This window comes from Cricetulus griseus, chromosome X (assembly GCF_003668045.3).
Source record: "Cricetulus griseus strain 17A/GY chromosome X, alternate assembly CriGri-PICRH-1.0, whole genome shotgun sequence".
Taxonomy (NCBI): domain Eukaryota; kingdom Metazoa; phylum Chordata; class Mammalia; order Rodentia; family Cricetidae; genus Cricetulus; species Cricetulus griseus.
The window spans coordinates 62,353,929-62,378,698 of NC_048604.1; the positions used below are offsets into that span (position 1 = coordinate 62,353,929).

The window sequence follows — 24,770 nt, forward strand, 5'->3', positions numbered from 1 at the left end:
CATTTTGCTTGCTAAATGTATCACTATAGTTTTGACTTGTTCTATCACTCTAAATTTTGAATTCTAAAAAAATGCTACTTGGTTACTTTTTCCTTCTTTTTGAATGGGTTCATTTTATGAATAATTTATATTTTTATTTATGTCTTATCATTCAATATATTTTGATCATATCCTTTCTTCTCCCCCAACTCTCCCATTTCCTCCCCACCTCTCTACTTTTGCAGTGATTTTATGTAAAAGTTGAGGATGGTGTTTTTGTGAAATTTGTTTTTTTCTGAACATTTATGGCATATGTGTTTCACAATATATTTTCTAATTTCCTAGTTCTCATCTCCTGTTCGGGGAGTTTGTTTTTGTAATGTTAAAATTATTTTAGCTTACTTTTTGGGATTTTGTGACTGTTTCCTCTTTAGTCACTTTATTTTATTTGGTTTTTGTTTTTATTTTTTTCTTTTTGAGACAGGGTTTCTCTGTGTAGCCCTGGCTGTCCTGAAACTTGCTCTGTAGACCAGGCTGCCTTCAAACTCACTGAGATCTGCTTGCCTCAGTGTCCCAAGTGCCGAGATTAAAGGTGTATGACACCACTGTCTGGCCTTAGTCACTTTTATGTTTGTTTGTTGTTTTTCAACAAAGGGATTCCCTATGTAGCCCTGATGCCCTGAAACTCACTATGTAGGCCAGGCTGGCCTCAAACTCACAGAAATCCACCTGCCTCTGTGTCTTGAGTGCTAGGACTAAAGGCGTGTGACACCACCACTCTGTTCCTTAGTCACTTTTATCTGGGATTTATCTTTCTTTTATTTTGTTCAGTTATAATTTGGTTCCATTCCTACCAATATTTCTTTGATATGGAGGCCTATGGCAGAAGGAATTCCTAGTTATCCAGTGTCAAGATTTCACAGGAGCTTAACTACTCTACTAATTTAGACATCCCCAAAGACGTTAGCATTCACTTGCTGTTGAATTGGGAAATCATGCCTTTCAGCAGTTGTTCTGTTTGGCTCCTCATGCTTTCACATAAACACCACATTTTCCTGTTTCACATCTTCCAGATGTTCTAATGTTTATTTCTGCTTTCTCACAAACCAAAAGTGATTCCATTCAAGCCTTAAAAGTGTTGCTGTGTTATCCTCTACTACTGGAATTTTAGTGTTCTTACAATTATCTTGCCACCTATTTCACTTGTAGGTATTACCTATGGGTTGGAGCTTTTTTCTTGACTTATCTTAAACAGATTAAACAGTGCCACTTCACTTTTTCCAGTATCTTCTCATGGGGCTGATTTTGTGATATACGTTATTTTTGCATTAAATTATCGTGACAGCTGGGCAGTGGTGGCACACGCCTTTAACCCCAGCACTCAGGAGGCACGAGACAGGCGGATCTTGGCGAGTTCGAGGCCAGCTTGGTCTAAAGAGTGAGTTCCAGGACAGCCAGGACTGTTTCTCACAGAAACCCTGCTTGAAAAACCAACAAATAATTACCATGACACTTTCTTCATTATTACACTTTAAATTGTCCGCCCCCCCCCCCGTTTGTCTTCTCAAATGGAACTGCCAGTCTCCTACTTAATAGGATGTATCCTTTTAGCAACCCTGGACTCCTTTCTCTAGCATGTATTCCACATAAAAATAACCTACAAACTCCATTGGCTTTTTAAAATCAATTCTCCTTTGTGACAGAAGAGGCTTGCTCACTGACACGTTCTCGTTGATATATAATAATATATTATATATATATATATATATATATATATATATATATTGCTTATAAGATTTAGATGATAAAGAGCTCAATTCTTTATTTAGCAAACAAAAGGTACTTCATATTATCTTTCCTTACATACTTAATCCTACTTCATGGATTCTACAGTAGAGTGATAGGAAACCATACACTATTTATGGCACGTTTAATATGCATGAGCTAATGTACATGATCTCTCACATAATCCTAGCTAAGTACCAAGAGCTCCACTTTGCACATGAAACTGAAGCTGGCTTAACTTAAGTACTGCTCAATTTTCATAACTAGTGATTGGCAATGACAGAATTATATAGTTACTCAGTACTAATTTATTCTGGTTCATTCATACATTTTAAACAGGTACTATCCCATTTATTACAATTACTCTAAAGTATCTCAAAATGGGTATTGATATACCTCTACCATTACATGTTTTACTCAAAATTGCATTGCTCTTTGAAGTCCTTTTTGTTGCCATATGAATTTTAGGATTTTTAAAAATTGTTTCTGTGAAAAATGTCATCGAAATTTTGATTAGTATTACACTGACTCCGTGAATCTCTCAGTAGTATAATAGACAATATTAATTCTGCCAATCTATAAGTATGGGAAGTCTTGCCATTTTCTACTGTTTTCTTTCTTTCTTTCTTTCTTTCTTTCTTTCTTTCTTTTTTTTTTTTTTTTGGTTTTTCGAGACAGGGTTTCTCTGTGTAGCTTTGGAGCCTATCCTGGCACTCGCTCTGGAGACCAGGCTGACCCCGAACTCACAGAGATCCACCTGCCTCTGCCTCCCGAGTGCTGGGATTAAAGGCGTGTGCCATCAATGCCTGGCTTCTGCTGTTTTCTTCAATATCTTCAGTGTTTTAACGTTTTCATTGTAAAAGTCTTTCATTTCTTTGGTTAGGTGTATTACTAAGTAATATTTTTGAGGTTATCACAAACGAGATTAGTTACTTGATCTTATTTAAGCATGTTTGTTATTGGTTTACAAAACTCATGAAAAGCCATTGATTTAATGTCCTGCTACATTTATTAAAATGTTTATCTTGCTGGGCAGTGGTGGATCTCTGTGAGTTTGAGACCAGCCTGGTCTACAAAGCGAGTTCCAGGATAGCCAGGGCTGTCACACAGAGAAACTCTGTCTTGAAAAACCAAAAAAAAAAAAAAAAAAAAAAGTTTATCATATCAAAGATTATTTTCAGGTGAATACTTTGGGGCTTTTTAATTAAAGTATCATGCCATCTGAAAAGAGCAATAATTTGATGTATCTTACTATTTGTATCCCTTTAGTTCTTTCTTTTGCCTGGTTGCTCTAGACAAGACTTCAAGCTGCATATTGCATTGCATAATGGTAAAAGACTAGACACCCTTTCCAGAGTTTAGAAGAAATGCTTTCATTTTGTCCCCATTTAATATGTTAGCTAAAAGTTTACCAGCAAACCCATCTATTATGATGAATCACATTCCTTTTTATTCTAGTTTTTTTCAGGACTTTTATAATGAAAGGATGTCGGACTTTGTCAGAGCCCTTTTCTACATCTGTTGAGAAAATCCTATGGTTTCTATCCTTGAGTCTATTTATTTGCCATACTACCTGTTTGATTAGCATAAGTTGAACTGTACTTGAATAGCCAGTTGATCATGGTGTCTGATCTTCCTCATACATAGCTGAATTCAGTTTAGGAGCATGTATGGAGAATTTTTATGATTGTTCACCAGGTAAATTACTCTACAATTTATTTTCTTCATTGCCGTTTTCTAATTTTAGCATTATAATAATACTAGCTATGTCGAATGAGTTTGGCAGCCCACATTTCCTTTCTATTGTGTAGCGTATTTGTGGAACGTTAGAGTTAGTTCTACTTAAATGGTAATCCTTTCTGATGTTTTTTATATTTAATGTCTACTGAGTTTTTAAATTTTCAGACTTCCCCTCACCCTGCCCAGAATCTCAACTTTGCTGTATAATTTTCAATTCATGCTGCTGAATTTATCATCCATATTGCTGACTTTCTTATTCATTTGTTGAACTGATTCCTGACTTTCCTTACTTGCTTGCTTGAATCTTCTTTGAGGTCATTGATTGTTATCAAAATTAGAATTTCAAATTATATATCTGTAATTGTAACTATTTCAGTATCCTTGGCTGTAGTCGCTAAATAATAATGAGCTCTAAGATCAGTCATATTACTTACTTTTTTGTATTTCTCATATTTCCACACTATGATTTTTGCATTTTCTGGTATTATGTTTTTTCTTTTCCCCACTCTATTTATTTACTTAATTTTCTATACATCTTCTGAGTGAATAGAGTTCTCTTGGGCTTGGGCTCATAATTACTATTTGTATGGGATAAAAGAAACAACAATAACCAATCGATGAGTTTCTAACAAACGTACTTAAATGAAAAAAATACCAATTAGATAGTTCATATACATACCCAGTAAACTTAGTAAAGAATGGAGTAGGATATTAAAATGGGAAATTAGGATTTTAAAAATCAAATCAGTAGAACAACTCACCCCCAAAAGAACAAAAGCTTTGAATAAATATTATTTAAAAATTGAAAAGTAATGAACTGGTCAAGTTCCCTGCTCATATGATAAATGTGCAACTTTCATACACACTCAGAGGTATTGTCTTTTGCAGCTTATTCTTCGGATGGGATGGAAGCCACTTTTTCCCCTTGAATGAAAACAGGATAGACCAGAATGGACAGGGGGAGTGAAATCTACCTTTCCTAGTGGGTTGAATTTCCTTGTTTCCTGATTGCTGAGCACTAATGTCTCCAGCTCTCAGAATAAGGACTATGACTCTGACTCTGGATCTCTTTGTTTCACGGAGTCTTCTTAATTCCCTCTTTGGTATTGACTTTAACATCTTGATGGACTTCTGGAGCTCTAGTCCAGATAATTTACTTATTGGCTTAACTCTGCTTTGTGGCTCACATTCTTCACTGAAGTATATTTGCACTCTCCTCTCTCCCCTAGGATTGCATAGGTCCTGAAAGGTGGTGCTCACTTAATCCATTGAGGATGACAAACTTTCAAGGTGGATATATAAAAGTGTGATGTCCTCTGATGTTGCTAAGAGACTTATTTGTAATGTCTCTCCCAGAAGGTTTACCTCTGCTGAACTGGTTAATGTTATCTAGATTTTTTTTCTCTTTTTAAATTTAAATTAGAAACAAGATTGCTTTACATGTCAATCCCAGTTCACTCTCCCTCCCTTTCTCCCCCGTGCCCACTAGCCAACTATCCCATCCCCTTTCTGCTCCCCAGGGAGGAAGAGGCCTTCCAAGGGGGAAATCTTCAGAGTCTGTCATATCCTTTGGAGCAGGGCCTAGGCCTTGACCCGTGTGTCTAGGCTGAGAGAGTATCCCTCTATGTGGAATGGGCTCCCAAAGTTCATTTCTATGCTAGGGAAAAATACTGATCTACTACCCGAGGCCCCATAGATTTCCGAGGTCTCCTCATTGACACCCACATTCAGAGGGTCTGGATCAGTCCTATGCTGGTTTCCCAGCTATCAGTCAGATTGGGGTCCATGAGCTCCCCCTTGTTCAGGTCAGCTGTTTCTGTGGGTTTCACCAGCCTGGTCTTGACTCCTTTGCTCATCACTTCTCCCTCTCTGCAACGGGATTCCAGGAGTTCAATTCAGTGTTTAGCTGTGGGTGTCTGCTTCTGCTTCCATCAGCTACTGGATGAAGGCTCTAGGATGGCACATAAGGTAGTCATCAATCTCATTATCAGAGAAAGGCATTTAAGGGAGCCTCTCCATTATTACTTAGATTGTTAGTTGATATCATCCTTGTAGATCTCTGGACATTTCCCTAGTGCCTGATTTCTCTTTAAACCTATAATGGCTCCTTCTATTACGGTATCTCGTATCTCGCTCTCCTCTATTCTTCCCCTGACTCAAACTCCCTGCTCCCTCTTGTCCTCCTTTCCCCTCCTCTTCTCCCCTTCTCTTTCTCCTAGCTCCCTCTCCCCTCCCCCCATGCTCCCAATTTGCTCAGGAGATCTTGTCCGTTTCCCCTTCTCCAGGGGACCATGTATCTCTCTCTTAGGGTCCTCCTTGTTTCCTAGCTTCTCTGGTGGTGTAGATTGTTGGCTGGTAATCCTTTGCTTTATGTCTAAAATCCATATATGAATGAGTACATACGATGTTTGTCTCATAAGGTACTGCCATGTTTTCTTCTAAAAGTTTCAGTATTTCAAGTTTTGCATTGAGATCTTTGATTCATTTGGAGTTTGATTTTGCACACTGACATACAGTTTTACCAACGCCATTTGTTGAAGATGATTTCTTTTCTCCAGTGTGTATTTTGGCATCTTTATTAAATATAAAATTATTATAATTATGTACACTCATGTTTAGGTCTTCTATTCTGTTCCATTGATCTACATGTCTGTTCTGTGCCAGTGTCATGCTGTTTTTATTACTAGAATTCTATAATATAGCTTGAAATTTGGTCTGGTAATCTCTTAATCATTGTCTCTTTTGTTCAAAAAAGAGCTAAGCATGTTTGTCCTGATTTAAACATTGTATACATACACATATAAAAACATTGCATTAAATCCCCATAATATTTACATTTATTAGTTTTACTTATCAGTTAAAATGAATGTAAAAATCACAAAGGATAAGCATAAATATGAAATGAAAGTTAATGAAAATTTTAGGGATGGTGGGGAAGAAATTTGGGAACGGTAAATATGTTCATTATGTTGTCTTTATTGTTGATGTCATGGTTATAAAATTAATTGTATACTAATTATGCTTCAATGAAGTTATTAAAAAGAAAAGGAATAATCATGGTTGAAATGCGGAACCTTGATTTTATTAATTACAGTAAAGGAATTGTTTATACTAAGGGAAATAATAACCTAAATATTTCATAAGCAGCTGTTTTTTACATCACTTTCTTCCTTCCAAAATAATTCCCTTGTTTCAAGTTTGAGTACTGTTTAAAGTTTGTAATCCAATTTAGTGACTATCTGATGAAGATACCACATTTGTAAAGTTAGGAAACCCCAAAATATCTAAATATGTATTTAATAAAATAAAATGCTTATTACTGAGACATTCTTGGGAAAAGAACTTTTAAATTCTATACTCTATTCTATAGGTTAGCCAACAGAGCCATTTTTGTGTGGCTAGGAGCATTCCATGGCTAAAGGTAGAATTTAGAGAAAATCATAATCATTTCTGTTCTGGTAAAAATAGATTAAAATGTATAGTAAAGGGAAATCTATATGTACAAAAAGAAATTTTACAGATTATGGTGAGGTCTATGAGAATGCTAGAGCAGAGAGCAGGACAAGGCCACCTTGGCTTAACAGGGGGGAAAATATTATTAATAACCCAAACGTCATGCAAATGATTTTTATATCATACCTTATTTGATTCTCATCAATATCCAGGTTACTTAAATTCTATAACAATCCTTTGAGTTGATTCATCTTCATATCCCCAAATTACAAGTGAGGAAAATGCTTACCAACAATAAACTATGTAACTGTGGTCACTCCCATAGTCACTGGCAAGGACAATGAGATGGATACATTACAAGGGAAACTGTAGCCAGGTGTGGTGGCACACCCCCTAATCCCAGTATTCTGGAGTCATAGGCAGGTGGATCTCTGTGAGTTCCAGGCCAGCCAGGGCTACACAGAGAAACCCTGTCTGGAAAACAACAACAACAAGAAAACAAAAAACAAACAAAAAGAGCACAAAAACAGGTAAACAAAAAGATCACAAAAACAGGTAAACTTTAATGTGTCACAATTTATAATTTCTTGCATGGAATGTAGAATGAGTCTGTAATGAGTTTCAATCAACAGAATATGGTAAAGTTCAAGCAATTTTGCAGATTAGAGCTAAAGTCCCAATCAGCTGATTTTGACTTAACAGGAGATTATTCTCAACAAACTTGATGTAATCAAGTAAATACCCTTGAAAGGGAAAGTAGAGCCTTCGATGGGCATGGGAACTTGCCTGCGGTTCTTAAAGAAGAATGTGGCTGTATATTTCAAAATGTTTGATGAGAATGAAGCCTAAGCAACACCTTGACTGCAGCCTTGTGAAACTTTGACTGAAGGACTTAATGAACGACGTTTGGATTTCTAATGTATGGAAACCGTGATATAATTAATACGTGCAATTCGAAAGTGTTGTGATTTTATCATGAGGAAACAAAAAACAAATAGAACTCGTGCCAGGAATTTGAGTGACAAATATTAAATTGATTTGTTTTATAAATACTAACTGGCAGACATGTGTCCTTTGCTATGGAAGCATATTTGCCCAGGCACAAATGACCTGGGGGCCAATAGGCCCTTGCTGGCCTAAACCGGATTAAACCTGCTATTTGAGCAAGCAATAAACTAACTTCTCCAAATTGAGTCTGCCAAAGGAGCCCCTAGCAACTGTTGCGGTACCAAGAGACAAGATGACTTGAACCAGTCTCCAGCCACCAAGAGAGACCCCGATGCCCTTGTGGTTGCTTCCCCTCCCCAAGGCGGGTGGAAAATATATAAGGCTTTTCCCTTCCTAAAATGTGCTGAGCTTGCTATATCCAGCTTGTCTTGACGAGTCTGTGTCATTGACTCTGCACTTACTTGCCCCCTCCCACAAGTGGGACAAAGCAGCAGATCTAAGCAGCACTTTGCCACACTGTGGCCTTTCTTGATTTGCCATAGGATGCTAGCTCAAAAACAAAGTCCAGATTCTGAATACTCTTAAGGCAGCTTTGGACAGAGTCACTGAAAAAGAATCACAACTCATACTCTGAAACACTACTACTGGATTTTAAGAAAAAGGCATATGATGGCTAGGGATATGGCTCAATAGCTCAATTAAGAGTGCTTGCTCTGCAAGCATGACAACCTGTGTTAAAACCCCAACACATATGTTAACAGTTCAGTATAGTTCTGTGTACCTGAAACCCCAGAACTGGACAAGTGGATCCCGAGAGCTCACTGGACAGGCATCATAGCCTAAATGACAAGCTTACAGTTTCGTGTGTTTCAAGGCAATGCAGTGGAGATCAAAGGAGGAAGACACATGATGACCTGACTCTACATAGGCACACATGGGTGCATATAGCCAAACACTAACGTGCATGTACCACACATACATAAACCCCACTCTCTCTCTCTCTCTCTCTCTCTCTCTCTCTCTCTCTCTCTCTCTCTCTCTCTCTCTCTCTCTCTCACACACACACACACACACACACACACACACACATAAAGGAAAAATGACTGAATGTGGTCATACATACCAGTGATCCCAGTACTTAGGAGGCTGAGGCAGGAAAATTATGAGCTGTTTCAAAATTGTGATCATATGGAAAAAAGTTATTCACTAACAATGGTGAAACTCACAACAGATACTAGAGTTTGGTAGGTGGAAAATAATCACAATAATCATTGTATTATTATAATAATCAACATTTTAAAAGTGGAATAGAATCACTGAAAGGATGATGGAATTAATATTTTCCCTTAAAAAATATTGAATCTTGAGGATGGGGAAATGGCTCATTAGTTATGTGTTCTTGCTCAGGACCAATATTGGGTTGCTGCACCCACATGGTGGCTCACAAATAGCTGTAACTCCAATTCTAGGGAATCAGGCATCCTCTTTGGACTTTTTCAGACCACACACACACACACACACACACACACACACACACACACACACACACACACACACAGAGTACATATACATACACGCAGGCAAAATAAAAATATTTTTTTTCAAGAATGTTGAGTCTTCTTTGTCCTTCAATGTGCTCAACTCTTTACACATCAACTTAGGAGTGTTCTGAGTTTAACATAAACAAGGTGATCAAAGTAAGGAAATCACAGTCAAATCTACTTAGAGAATTCCCACAAGCTTCTTTCTTCATACAAACACATTTTCATTTTACATCTTTTCTTCCAATCTAAACACATAATCAGAAGCAGACTGTAACTGTGCAGATGCCTTTTGGCATGGAGTCTTGGGGTCCTTTCCATGTCTGAGAAAAGATTACAAACAAATCCCTTCTTGGCCACATTTTAGGGAAAAAAGGAAAGTAATTCATAGAAGAATAACCGTATGTTCTGGTGTTCTGGCTTACAATTGAGACTGTGTTTCACATTGTAATGTGTTATACCTATGTAGAAATACCACACTAATGAGTCACTAGTCTCTTTTTATGTTGAACTGTCTGTAAAATAGCAGGGATGAATTCTGCAGAGGCAATAATTGTCTCCAATTTAAGATCTGAAAGTGTTATGAAACTTTGACCAATACATCAGCAGACCAGACTACATTAAAAATGCAGTTGTGGCTCAGAATTGAACAAAGTTAACTCTTCTTCTCATGAATGAAGCCAAAGACTTTGACGCTATTACAATTGTTCTGATTCACTGCTTTAACCGTTATATGACTTGCATTTACCATTTTATTGTAATGTTAGTTCTAATGCTTTGTTTCATTATTTTATTGGTTGTGGGATTTGCTTTTTATATCATGAACATACCACTATCTCCACTATTTTATACATAAAAATTTTAAACTATAATGCTATTTTTCCTTTTTGAATACTATGTCACTACCAATGTGAAATTTACATATAAGTATATTTACATATATGCATACATTTGTATACTATATATACATTTCCATATATTAAATATATTTTAGAGTATTAATTTTACTTATAGATGAGCCTGTGTTTTTACATTTTTTCATGGTTTTTGTTCTTCTCTCATACATCCCGCCCAGTTTCTCCCAGTCCCTTCCCTCATCTCCTCTCTCCCCCAGATACTCTCCTCCTTTGTTTGCCTTTGAAAAAATAAGAGCAAGCCATCCAGGGTTATCAACCAAGCATGGCATAACAAGTTACAATAAGACTAGGCACAAACCCTTGTATCAATCAAGGCTGGATGAGGTGACCCTGTAGGAGGAAAAGAGTCCCAGAAGCAGGCAAAAGAGTCAGAGACAGCACCTACTCCCACCGTTTGGGGTTCCACAAGAATGCCAAGCTACACACCCATAACATATGCAGAGGACCTAGGTCAGACCCATTCAGGGTCCATCCCATGCAGGGTTTGTGTTTGTTGCTTCAATCTCTGTTATTCCCTTCTGATCCCTGCTTAGACTGATAGCTGGGAAAGCAGCATAGGACTGATCCAGACCCCCTGAATGTGGGTGTCAGTGAGGAGACCTCAGAAATCTATGGGGCCTCTGGTAGTAGATCAATATTATCTCTAGCATAGGAATAGACTTTGGAACCCCATTCCACATAGAGGGATACTCTCTCAGCCTAGCCACACAGGAGGGGGGGGGCGGGGTGGTGACTAGGCTCTGACCCAAATGATATGACAGACTTTGAAGATCCCCCATAGAAGGCCTCACCCTCCCTGAGGAGCAGAAAGGGGGTTAGTGGAGGGGGGCAGGGGAGGAAAGGAGGGAGAGGGAACTGGGATTGACATGTAAAACAAGCTTGTTTCTAATTTAAATAAAAAATAGAAAAAAAAGATAGAGGTGTAGCCAGGCAGTGGTGGCACAGGCCTTCAATCCTAGCACTCAGGAAGGCAGAAGCAGGCAGACTTCTGAGTTTGAGGTCAGCCTTGTCTAAAGAGTGAGGACAGCCAAGGCTACACAGAGAGAACTTGTCTCAAAAAACCAAAAACCAAAATCAAAACCAAAAGTAAAAACAGACAGACAAAAAAGTTAGAGGTGTAGGAAAGGATTTCCTCAGTGGAACTCCATTTGCTCAGGAATTAAGGCTAACAGTTCAAAGGGGGTATCATAAAACTTAAATGCTCCTGTATGCCAAGAAGAGCCAGCAATTCAGTGAAGATGAAGCCCACAGAATGGGAGAGAATCTTTGCCAGCTGTATGTCTGATAGAGGATTAATAGACAGTATAAACAAAGAACTGTAAGAACAAAAACTCAAGTAAAAATAGGCTATGGATCTGAGCAGAGAGTTCTCCAAAGAAGAAATAAGAGTGACTAAGAACTGTTTTCAAAGTGCCCAACATCCTTAGCAATTGGAGACAGAAAAACTAAAACAGCTTTTAGATTTCATCTTACCCCACTCAGAATGGTTAAGATCAAGAAAATAACTGACAGCTAATGATGGGGAGGATGCAGGGGGGAGAGGAACCCTCATTCACCATTAATGGATTGCAAACCAGGGCAGCCACTATGGAAATCTGTATGGAGAATTCTCAAAAAGTTAAAAGTAGATCTAACATATGACTCAACTCTCTCTTTCTTTGGCAAATGCCCAAAGCACTTAACCATCACTATTTTTCTAACTCCATTTCCTTTCTGAGGACCTTATACGTTCTTATCTGAACTATTAAAATGTTATTTATCATTATTAAACCCAAATCTCTCCATGTTGGAAAGTTATCTTAAATACTTATTCGTTCCTTTATTTTCCCACTAGAAAGGAAAAGAACAAATTTCACTAGATTATTCTTCCTGAGTTATACATAGCTCTGGTTTTGTCATTCCCTTATTTATAAGTCTGAATATATTAAGTTGCAACCATCTTTTTTTTTTTTTTTTTTTTTTTTTTTGGTTTTTCGAAACAGAGTTCCTCTGTGTAGCTTTGGAGTCTGTCCTGGAACTAGCTCTTGTAGAACACACTGGCCTCTAACTCACAAAAATCTGCCTGATTCTGCCTCTCAAATGCTGGGATTAAAGGCACGATCCACCACTGTCCAGCAAGTTATAACCATCTTAACCTGAAATTCAAACTATTCATCAAGGTAGTTTTAAGTTTCCATTATCTTCATTTAATTATTCTATTTTCTCTAGATAAGTAGTATAGTTCAGCATCTTGTAGTCTATCATTTTTTATAACTCTCATACCTCATACTTTGGTACTTCTGTTTTTAATGTTTATTATTATATACCAATTATTAATTATTATTGATATTATTTTTATTATTATACTATATTTAAAATGTCCTGTTGAACTACTACTTTTTCTTCAAAGCCAAGGTTCATTTTCTTCCTTCATAAATTATTCTGGATGGAAGGAACAATTTCTTTATGTTGTTGTTCCAATGCCTTTTGGAACTGCTTTAAAATTTTGACATCCATTTCTTAGTTACCTTACTTCCAAATTGTATGCAACTAATGTAGTAAAGGGACATATTTAGTTAAGTGTTTATTTACTCTCACCCATAAGGAATAAATCTCTGTAGTTTTATGCTCCTGTTTCTGTATTGCCACATATGTAAATAAAGCTAAAAGAATAGTATTAGACTTTAATTGGCTGGCTGAGTATTTGGTTGCATTATTAATACAAATTAGAATGAAATAAAAAAGTATTCTAAATTTCCCTGAATGTTTTGTGTGGTTTTTTAAACAGTTGTTTATATAGATATAAGAAAGGACTACCCCTTCAATATTTTAAATGAAAACCTATTAGAAAGGAAAAAAACCCAAATACATTCTGGACCAAGGTTGCTTTTCTACTTAGTATATTAACCTTTGCAATTAACTATTCACTATCATGAATTTTATTTCCAGGAATCTACAAAAGAAGTATTGCACCCTACATTTAGTAGTGACAAATAGATATGTGGTTAAATAATTCATTTCTGGAACTTTAAGTGTATGTGTCTTTGAAATCTTTTAGGTAATATTTCTAATCTCTGAAATTATAATTCTGAAGCTTCTAGAACACTACTAAAGTTTTCATGAGGCTGTTACAGTAAGATCCAGCTATCTCCTTTTTATCCCTTAGAAAATACAGTACAGAAAGGAATCATGCATGAGCATATCTCAGTGCAATTGTCAAGGTCTGAGGAGGAGAACGGCAAATTTGGCAAGTAAGTCAACTCTGCATGTCAATTATGCATTTGAGATGATGGGTATGTGGGGTTCACTATGACTTTTTTGTGGACTACATTTAATATGCCATGACTTTCAGATGACATAATTTACATCTAAGATGTAATAAGACATTGGAAGAACTCTTTTAATGGTTCATATTTTCACCTTCAACAAAGTACCTAGAATTCAGCAAGCTTACAGAAGTTATTATAAATCTAAATTATGTTTTTCCATTAATTGAGTTATGGACAATTAAGAATTGTCTTTCCTACTTGCAAACCATAAAACAGAACAGAAACAGAATGCATTCCTGCTTACCCCTTCTTTTACTGACTTCCATTTTACACAGCTCAAATTAAATTATTGTTAAAGCAAGCAAAAACCAGCCCTGGAACCCTCTACTTACTGCAACAAAACATGTTAAGAAAAGATTTTTTTCCTTAACATAAAAATACTCAATAAAATTTAATGAAATAATGCACACAAATTAACTGTCATAGCTTGTCATTCTAAATTGCTGTTGATAATTTTTATTGTGTCTGTAAAACTAATCAACATTTTTACATTCAAAAATATAAATGTCCTGTTAAGTTAGAATTCTTTATTTAAAATTAGTTCATTATAAATTTAGTATGAAAATATAAATCTTTGACCCCATACAGTCATCTCACATTTTCAAACCAATAAACTTCAAAATGATTAAAAATTAGTGATATAATTTAAATATATTTCATCATGTGAACTGTCAGCCAAATCATTATGATTAAATATTCTAATCTCTTCTTTTAGAGTGACAAATCACTAACTTTTCTGACTTGAATTAAAAAATAAAAATTAAAAAGAAACAGCAGGAATGTGTCACTGTGAAATAAATGAGACGTGAGAATATTGTACAAATAATGTACAGGTAGCTTTGATCCACTCATTACGCTCTTGATCAGAATCATTCTGCATACCAGATGGTATTTGTATAGTTGTTTTAAGTGGCAGATTGTGTATGAGTTTATTCTTTGTTTAAAATCTTTCAGTTGTTTTTCCGGTCAGAATGGCTAAAATCAAGAACACCAATGACAGTTTATGCTGAAGATGATGTGGAAAAAGGGAAACACTCCTCCGCTGCTGGTGGGAGTGCCAACTCATACAGCCACTTTGGAAATCAATATGGCATGGCAGTTCCTCAGGAAAATGGGCATCAGTCTACCACAAGATCCATCAATTCCACTCTTAAACATATACCCAAAAAATGCGCATTCATACAACAAGGACATCTGTTCAACTATGTTCATAGCAGCATTACTTATAATAGCCAGACATGGAACGGAAGAATGGATAGAGAAAATGTGGTACATTTACACAATGGAGTACTACTCAGTGGGGGGGAAAAAAAAACAATGGAATCTTGGAATTCGAAGGCAAATGGATAGAACTAGAAGAAACCATTCTGACCGAGGTAACCTGTCACAAAAAGACAAACATGATATGTACTCCCTCATCTATGGATTTTAGACATAGAGCAAAGGATTGCCAGCCTATAATCCACACCACCAGAGATGCTAGGAAACAAGGAGGACCCTAAGAGAGACATACATGGTCCCCTGGAGAAAGGGAAAGGGACAAGATCTCCTGAGCAAATTGGGAGCATGGGGGGATGGGAGAGGGAGCCAGAAGAAAGAGAAGGGGAGAAGAGGAGGGGAGAGGAGGACATGAGGGAGCAGGAAGGTTGAGTCAGGGGAAGAATAGAGGAGAGCAAGATAAGAGATAATATAATAGAGGGAGCCATTATAGGTTTAAAGAGAAATCAAGCACTGGGAAAATGTCCAGAGATCTACAAGGATGACACCAACTAACAATCTAAGCAACAGTGGAGAGACTACCTTAAATGCCCTCCCCTGATAATGAGATTGATAACTACCTTATATGCCATCCTAGAGCCTTCATCCAGCAGCTGATGGAAGCAGAAGCAGACACCCACAGCTAAACACTGAAATGAACTGGAATCCAGTTGCAGAGAGGGAGGAGTGATGAGAAAAGGGATCAAGACCAGGCTGGTGAAACCCACAGAAACAGCTGACCTGAACAAGGTGGGGGGGGCGTTCATGGACCCCAATGCTGGTAGCTGGGAAACCAGCATAGGACTGATCCAGACCCAATGAATATGGGTGTCAGTGAGGAGGCCTCTTGTAGTAGATCAGTACTTATCCTTAGCATAGGAATGGACTTTGGGAGCCCATTCCACATAAAGGGATACTCCCTCAGCCTAGAACATGGTGGAGGGCCTAGGCCCTATCCCAAAGGATATGACAGACTCTGAAGATCCCCCAATGAAGGCCTCACCCCCCCCTGGGGAGCAGAATGGGTATGGATTAGGTAGGGTGTTAGTGGGGTGCAGGGGAGGAGGGGTGGGAGAGGGAACTGGGATTGACATTTAAAACAAACTTGTTTCTAATTTAACTTAAAAATGGAGAAAAAAATAAATTTGAATATTTTCTTTGTTTGTTCTTTTCTGGGGTGGTTTCGAGACAGGGTTTCTCTGTGGCTTTGGAGGCTGTCCTGGAGCTAGCTCTTTTAGAACAGGATGGTCTCGAAATCACAGAGATCTGCCTGCCTCTGCCTCCCTAGTGCTGGGACTAAAGGCATGTGCCACCAAGGCCAAGCTTGAATATGTTTTAATAAAAGATTGAGGTAAGTATGTCACAATTTAGAGTTCATTAGGAAAAAGACTAAGTTTCAGTAAATTGTTTATTTAGAAAAATTTAATGTAGCCAGGTGGTGGTGGTGCACGCCTTTAATCCCAGCACTCAGGAGGCAGAGGCAGATGGATCTCTGTGAGTTCGAGACCAGCCTGGTCTACAAGAGCTAGTTCCAGGACAGCCTCCAAAAAGCCACAGAGAAAGCCTGTCTCGAAAAACCAAAAAAAAAAAAATTAATGTTGTTGCAAGCTGCATTAAAATAATTTTTAGAATTAAAATAAAAGGAGCTGGGTGGTGGTGGCGCACACCTTTAATGTCAGCATTTGGAAGGCAGAGGCAGGATGATCTCTCAGTGTTCAAAGCCAGTCTGTTCTACAGTGTGAGTTTCAGGATAGCCAGGGCTACAGAGAGAAACCCTGTCTGGAAAAAACAACCAAACAAGAATTAAAATAAAGGACACAACAATTTGGCTCTATTTTATAATTGTCAGACCAAATTTTTTTGTGTTCATTTTAGATCACTACCCTTGAAAATGATTGCAAAATATAGAGAATACTCAAGGCAGAACATGGTAATATGAGTTATACTAACTTGACAATTTGTTACAATATTCTCACAGTAAGTCCATAGGAAATGTTTAAACCAGTAAATCAATAAACACTTCATATAAATACTCTACATCTCCTTGTTTCATCTTACAAGTCCTACCCATTTGCTTGTAATATATATGAAAGTCAACATAGAAAATTCATAGTGAGTCAGACAAGAAAAAGATTAACAAATAAAAGTATTCAAAATGAAAAATAAGCTGATTACTTGCAAACAATATTAACTACATATGTGAAAATCTAGATTATCTACAGTTTACTTCTAAAGTTGTACTGGTTAGTTACTTTATACACCACTGCAAAATGAGATAACAGGTCTTGAGACAGGTCTCACTATGTAGCCCAGTCTGCCCTTGAAATTATAGAGATTCACCTGCTTCTACCTCCCAATTGTTAGAATTAAAGGTATATGCCACCACACCCAGTTAAGAAACTTTAATTTTATTTGTGTGTATGTCTAGGTACATCTGCATGTCGTTATGTTTCTGTGTGGTTGTATGTGTGAGCATGTGCACACATGTGTGTGTGGGGATGTGGGGGTGTGTTGGGGGGTACCCAAAGAGACCAGAATAGGGCAGTGGAACTCTTGGAGCTGGAGTTAGCGACCGAATCTTTTCTCCACCCCCTCCAAGAAACTCTTGATATCAATGTCCAAGAAGTAAAATACCTTGATATATTTTTTTCTTTTATTTTTGAGATAATAATTACAATTTCCTTTCCCTTTTCTCCCCTCAAGCTCTCACATTCACCCCTTGTCCTCTTTAAATTATCTGTTTTTTGTTCATTCTTATTACATGCATATTGCATATACATATATATTCATAAGTATAAACTTCTCAGTCTGTATAAAGTTTACTTGTATGTATGTTTTCAGGGCTGACCATGAAGTATTGGATAACCTATTGGTGTGATCTTCCGTGGGGAAGATTATTTCTCCCACTCTCAGCATCCCTTAGTTGGCTGTATGTAGTTCTTTGGGTAGGGTTTTGGCCTTATGGGCTTCCTCCTGTCCATAGGGCCTCCACGTGGTAGCAGTGAAAACTGGCAATCAATTTTAACATAAAATATAATTTATGATAAATAGTTACATATTAATCTAATAAGAGATATAAATGAATCATGCACTGAGAAGCACCAAGAGCTGATAAAGTAAGCATGGTCCCTTAATAAATAAACATAAGTACAGTACTCTTAGGAAGAAGGCGTTTCCCTTAAATCAAGACATAAGTTTAGCATTAATTCCATAAACATCCCAGCAAGAAGTATTCATGTGTGAACACACTGGATCCCAGAATATTACAGGAATAAAAGAATAGTAGATTAGTATCAATTTGGGGGGAAGCTGGAGAGCAAATTACCTGATTTTAAAAACTTACTATGAAGTTACAACACTGAGGACAATGTGGTTTGGTTTTGTTTTTGTTCCAACGTTTTTTTTTTTTTATTTGAATGAGAAACAAGATTGTTTTACATGACAATCCCAGTTCCCTTCTCCCTCCTGTCCTTCGCTACCACCCCCTCAACTAACACCCTACCTATCACATACCCTTTCTGCTCCCCCTGGATGGTGAGGTGTTCCATAGGGGGGTCATCAGAATCTATTGTATCCTTTGGGATAGGGCCTAGGCCCACCCCCCTGTGTCTTGGCTCAGGGAGTATTCCTCTATGTGGAATGGTCTCCCAAAGTCCACACCTATGCTAGGGATAAATACTGGGCTTCTACAGGAGGTCCCATAGATTTCTGAGGTTTCTTCACAGAAACCCATGTTCCTGGGGTCTGGATCAGTTCCCATGCTGGTATTCCAGCTATCAGTCTGGGGACCAAGAGCTCCCTGTTGTTCAGGTCAGCTGTTTCTGTGGGTTTCACCAGCCTGATTTGGAACCCTTTGCTCTTCACTTGTCCTTCTCTGCATCTGGGTTCCAGTTCAGTTCAGTGATTAGACAACGTGGTTTTGATAGACTGTGCCTTAATCAGGTTTGTACTACTGTGATAAATGATCTGAGAAAAAAATTACTGAAAAGTTTGTTTTGGCTTACAGGTTTAGAGGTTTCATTCTATTGCCAGTTGGATCAATGCCTTTGGTCCTAGGTTAAATCAGACCATTATGGGACAAAAAGTTGTGGAAAATAAAATTTAGAGAGCCCACTCAACTATGAACTCATCAATGAATGTATTGATGGAGCTAGTACTTCATATTCCAATTACCTATAGTGCCAATAGCTGGGGACAAAACATTTAATAAAGGATCCTTCCAGGATATTTTATATCCAAATCTAAACAGAGTCAAATATATTGATCAGTGGAAGGGAATATAGAGGTTAAAAATAATTGTTAATAATAGTTAACAATTAAGAGCAACATTAAAGCCATAGCAAACTTGGGAAAGTTCCTTGCTATCTAAAAATATATTAAATAATGTTTTAAGGATATTAGTTTGGAGGTCTGGTTAATCTATGGGGCCTCTGGTAGTCAATCAGTATTTATCCCTAGTACAATAATGGAGTTTGGAAGCCCATTCCACATAGAGGGATACTCTCTCAGCCTAGACACACGGGGAGGGTCTAGGCCCTGCTCCAGATATGACAGACTTTGAAGATTCCCCAATGAAGGCCTCCCCTCCCTGGGGAGCAGAAAGGGAATGGGATAGTGGGTTGGTGGGGAGCAGGGGAAGAGGGGAGGGAGAGGGAATTGGGATTGACATGTAAAGTATGCTTATTTCTAATTTAAATAAAAAAGGAAAAAGAAAACAAGTAGTGTCTTTTGTTTTTTATTTAATTTTTTTTCATTTTAAATACCAAGCCCAGTTCCCCTTCCCTCCACTTCTCCCAACACCCACCTTCCCCATTCTCAACCCCATCCACTTCTCAGAGGAGGTAAGGCCTTCCTTGAGCAGTTTGTGCACCAGCGATAGGTCCTGGAGGTTCCACTACCTTAAGGTCCCAATGGCTAAGTGACTTAATTTCTCATGAACTTGAGGAAATTAACAGAGCAAACAATATATAACCCTCTTCTTACTGAAATCACAGATCAGCACTTCATGATATTACTTCCTGGCTTATTCAAGCTATGGTTATATTCTGAATACTACACCTTCTAATCCGATGCTGAGGCTTTCCTCTGAGCATTTCATTTGATTTCCTGAATCTTTCATTTCGGGTGCTATTTCAGTTTCGCTGTTCTTCAGAGATACTATCCCTTTATTAAATTCTATTTTCATATCCTGAACTGTTTTCATTATTTCATTCAACTGTGTTTTTATGGTCTTCACTCAAAAATTCATTCATATTTCTTTGAGCTTCTTGAACATATAGATTTAATTCCTTGTCTTCTGCATTAGCTAAGTTGCTTTGCTCAGTGGATATTACAATGGGAAGCTAGTTTCTTGAAGGAGACTAGTTGTCTTAGTTCTTTGTGTTGATTGCTTTTGCAATGGAACTTGGGCATCTCAGGTTAGGTCCTTTAGTGGTGTTTCCTTTTTTAAATAATTTATTTATTCTTATTTTATGTACATTGATATTTTGCCTGCATGTATATCTGTGTGAGAATGTCAGATCTTAGAGTTATAGACAGTTGTTAGCTGCCATGTGGGTGCTGGGAATTGAACCTGGGTCCTCTGGAAGTGCAGTCAGTACTCTTAACCACTGAGCCATCTCTCCAGCCCCTTGTGGTGTGTTTTGATATGGATATCTCATCTTGCTTTGTTGGATGGGTGCTTGGTTTTCAGGATTGGGTCACTCTGGGGGTTCCAGTTAGGCCTTCCCATAGTCGCAGGTCAGCATGGTAGTGTGTGGAGTAGCTGAAAGGTGGACATGCTTAGGAGAGGTGGCTCTGGGTTTAATATCTATACTATATCTATACTATATAAACTCCCCCAAATAAAACATCAAGAAAACAAATAACCCAATAGAAAATGTGGAATGGAACTAAACACATTGTTCTTAAGAGATGATATACAAGTGTCTGAGAAACACTTTAAAAAATGTTCAACATTGTAGTGATTTGAAAGAAAATGGCCCCTAGACTCAAATGTAGTGTTTTGAAATGAAAATGGCCCCCCATAGGCTCATAGGAAGTGGCACAATTAGGTGGTGTGGCCTTGTTGGAGTAGACTGTTTTAGAGGAAGTGTGCCTCATCTCCTCCTGCTGTCTGCAAATCTAGATTGAGAACATTCAGCTATGTCTATAGCACCATGTCTGCCTGCATGCCTTCCTGCCATAATGATAATGAACTAAACCTCTGAACTGTATGCCAGTCCCAATTAAATGTTTTCCTTTATATGGGTTGCCATGGTCATGGTGTCTCTTCACAGCACTAAAATCCTAACTAAGACAAACATCTTTAGCCATTAGGGAAATGCAAATTAAAATTACCAGAAAAAAAAGCTACTTTGAGATTTCATCATACTGTAGCAGGGTTTCTTTTGGCCATCAACCAGCTCCCAAATCATGACTCAGAGATTTATTATTAGTTATGAATGCTTGGCCTTAGTTTATACTTGTCCTACTAGCTCTTATAACTTATTTTAACCTGTTTCTCTTCATCCACAATTTGCATCAGGACTTTTTACCTTTCTGTCCTACTCCATGTCTGGATGGTTGGCCCTGAGCATCTCCCGTTCATTCTTCAACATTCTTTCCTCCTCTCTACTCCTTTCAAGTGCAGATTCCTCTTCCTATTTATTTTCTCTGCCTGCTAGCCCCACCTATCCTTTACTGCCTAGCTCTTGGCCATTCAACTTTTTATTAAACCAATCGTGGGCCTTAGGCAGGCAAGGGGAAAGAGCGACCCAACTTTACATAACTAAACAAGTGAAGCATAAACAAAAGCAACACACCTTTACATAATTAAACAAATACAGCATAAACAAATGTAACACACCTTTACATAATTAAAGTAATATTCTACAACATCATACCTCAGTCATAATGGCTGAGACTAAAACAACTAATGATAGCAGGTACTAGAGAGGAAGTGGGAAAGGGGACCACTGATCCATTGCTGGTGGTAGCACAGACTTATATAGCCACTATGGAAATCAGTATGGAAGTTCTTTGCAAAGCTGGAAATAGATCTACCACAATTTACAACTTTGCTACTCTTTGGCATATATCCAGAAGATTCTGGTTTTTTGTTTTTGTTTTTTTTTTTTTTTTTTTTTTTTTTTGGTTTTTCAAGACAGGGTTTCTCTGTGGCTTTGGAGGCTGTCCTGGAACTAGCTCTTGTAGACCAGGCTGGTCTCGAACTCACAGAGATCCACCTGCCTCTGCTTCCCGAGTGCTGGGATTAAAGGAGTGCACCACCAATGCCCGACTAAGATTCTGTATCTTACTACAGAGGTATTTGCTCACTTATGGTCATTGCTGCTCTATTCACAATAGCCAAGAAATGGAAATGGGCTAGATGTTTATCACCTGATGAATGGATAATAAAATTGGTACACATTAACAAAAATTTATCTATTAAGAAAAGTGAATTATATGATTTTCAAGAAATATTTAATGTTCTGGTATACATTCTTGGTGGCCCAGGAAGTTATGTGGATTGGCACAAATGTTTAAAGTCTTCAACTCCTGATGATACTCTTCCTTTTGTCCCCATCCAGATTTCACAACCTTCAGCAGGAGAGTTCAAAAGAAAAAAGAAAGTAAAATGTATTATGACATTTTCAGGTAAATAGATGGAATGGAAAATAATTATCCTTGGTAAAGTAACTCAGATCAAGAAAGTCAAACATTTCATGTTTTCTCTCATATATGGATGTTAGCTTTTAAGCTATAGATATGTATGTTTCATTTGGAATACCCACAGAGGTTAGGAAACTAAAAAGAGAGTATGGGGAAGATTGGATTGTGGGGGGATGTGGAAATAGACTATAGTTACATAAAGGAATAGAACAGGAAATATTTAATTGGGTGGGGGCCAGAAACTCATGGTAAAGGAGAGAGTATGGAATGAGACAACTATCAATAAAAGTCTTTTTTAAAGCCATATAGAAATTACTACTATAGAAGTTTCTTAAAATCCCTACATGTACACATATAAAAAGAATCTGAATGAAGTTGCTCTATAATGGTAAGATAATGCCTTAACTAGCTATCATATACTACCAAATAAAATTCCCAATACTTAGGAATAGATTATCTATTCTTGAATTGTTGGATAATGGATTCACACAGATCCTCAAACATTATTAACACTATTGCCAGTGCTGTTGGTTATCCTCTAAAATGTTATACTAACACTCTATTGTTGAAGACACCACATACTTCAGTCATAAATTATGTAGAAATCAACTGGTACTGATCTGGAAGCTTCATCTCTACTAGCCTTTTTGCATGATACTAGAGGAGATAAATAACCATTAATATTTTACAGAAGTAGCCTGCTTAGAACAATGCTTTGGTGGTATAGTAGTAGTATAATTATTATGGTAGCAACCAACTACTTGATTATATTAAGGCCTACTCCATGAGATACAACCCATATCTGATGCTGTCAATAAGACCAAGAACTTTTGGCTAGATAGGTGATGGGCCCTAGGAAAAAAAACCTACTACTACTTTTCCACTAAAGGAATATAGCAATACAATGATTCCTAATGACATATTTCTAAATCCATAGATCACTCAACCCTCATCAGAGAAGGTTCTTCTTTCAGTAGATGGTAATTAACACAGATACCCAGAACTGATCAACATGCCAAAAATAAAAGACTTTGCAGTACTTCAGTTCTAAATGAGATAGATGTCTATATTACAACTTGTGCTGGGTAGTCTTATGTCAACTTGACATACAAACAAGAGTTATCTGAAAGGAGGGAATGTCAATTGAGAAATATGCACCCATAAGATCCAGCTGTAAGACAATTTCTTAAGTAGTGATTGATGGGGGAGGCCCCAGCCCATTGTGGGTGGTTCCATCCCTGCCCTGGTAGTCCTGGATTCTAGAAGGAAGCAGGCTGAAGAAGCTAGAGGAAGCAAGCCAGTAAGCAGCACCCCTCATGGCCTCTACATAAGCTCCTGCCTCCAGGATCCTGTTCTGTTTGAATTCCTCTCCTGACTTCCTTCAGTGCTGAACAGCAATGCTGAAGCATAAGCCAAATAAATCCTTCCCTCCCCAACTTGATTTTTGGTCATGGTGTTTCATCACAGCAATAGAAAAACTAAGATATGCACCCCACTCCCGCCTGAGGCTCAGGGTTTAATAAGGAAGCAAGATGGCAGAAAGATTTTTAAGAGCAAAGGTAGTGGATGACTTTAAGAAAACTTAGGTACAACAGGATAGATGCATATGAATTCACAGCGATTGTCCCAGTGGGCGCCAGACCTGCATAGCCTCAAGCCATACACAACTCCAGCATGGAGGAGGAGAGATGGGTATGAAGTCTAACCCCTAGTTGAGGAAGTACTAGGATTTCATGGTTGCTATAAGAGGGAAAGTCAATCAATGTTCCAAATACTATGATAACTGGTATATTGACTACATTCCAAGGCAGGCCTTACATACAGGAGTAGATAGACAACACATATTGGACATGATGGGTTTAAAAAGAAAGTAAGAGCAGCTGGGTGTTGGTGGCACACACCTTTAATCCCAGCACTAGGGAACCAGAGGCAGGTGGATCTCTATGAGTTTGAGGCCAGCCTGGTCTACAGACGGAGTTCCAGGACAACCTGCAAAGCAATACAGAGAAACCCTGTCTCGAAAAAAAACAAAAAAACAAAAAATAAAAATAAAAAAAGAAAATGAGAGTAGGAGCAGGACAGCAAGAAAGAGAAAATCATGAAGTTAGGTAGGTAGGAAGGTTTGGGAGACTCTGGGAAGAGTTGAGGAATGGGCTAGAATATGATCAAAAGACATACAAAAATCTTAA

The 24,770-nt window shown here is 37.8% G+C and overlaps 1 long non-coding RNA gene across 6 annotated transcripts in view; it reads right to left on the bottom strand.

Annotated features, from left to right (window-relative positions):
- Positions 1 to 24,770, bottom strand: part of LOC103163044 — a 154,845-nt gene that overhangs the window by 63,784 nt on the left and 66,291 nt on the right. For 5 of the 6 annotated variants that reach the window (XR_004771519.1, XR_003488386.2, XR_004771515.1 and 2 more), the window contains one exon: positions 22,376 to 22,509. The exons of the other annotated variant lie outside the window; for it this stretch is intronic. This is a non-coding gene — a long non-coding RNA (uncharacterized LOC103163044). Of the gene's footprint in view, positions 1 to 22,375; positions 22,510 to 24,770 lie in introns of those variants that run through there. 6 annotated transcript variants of the gene reach the window in all.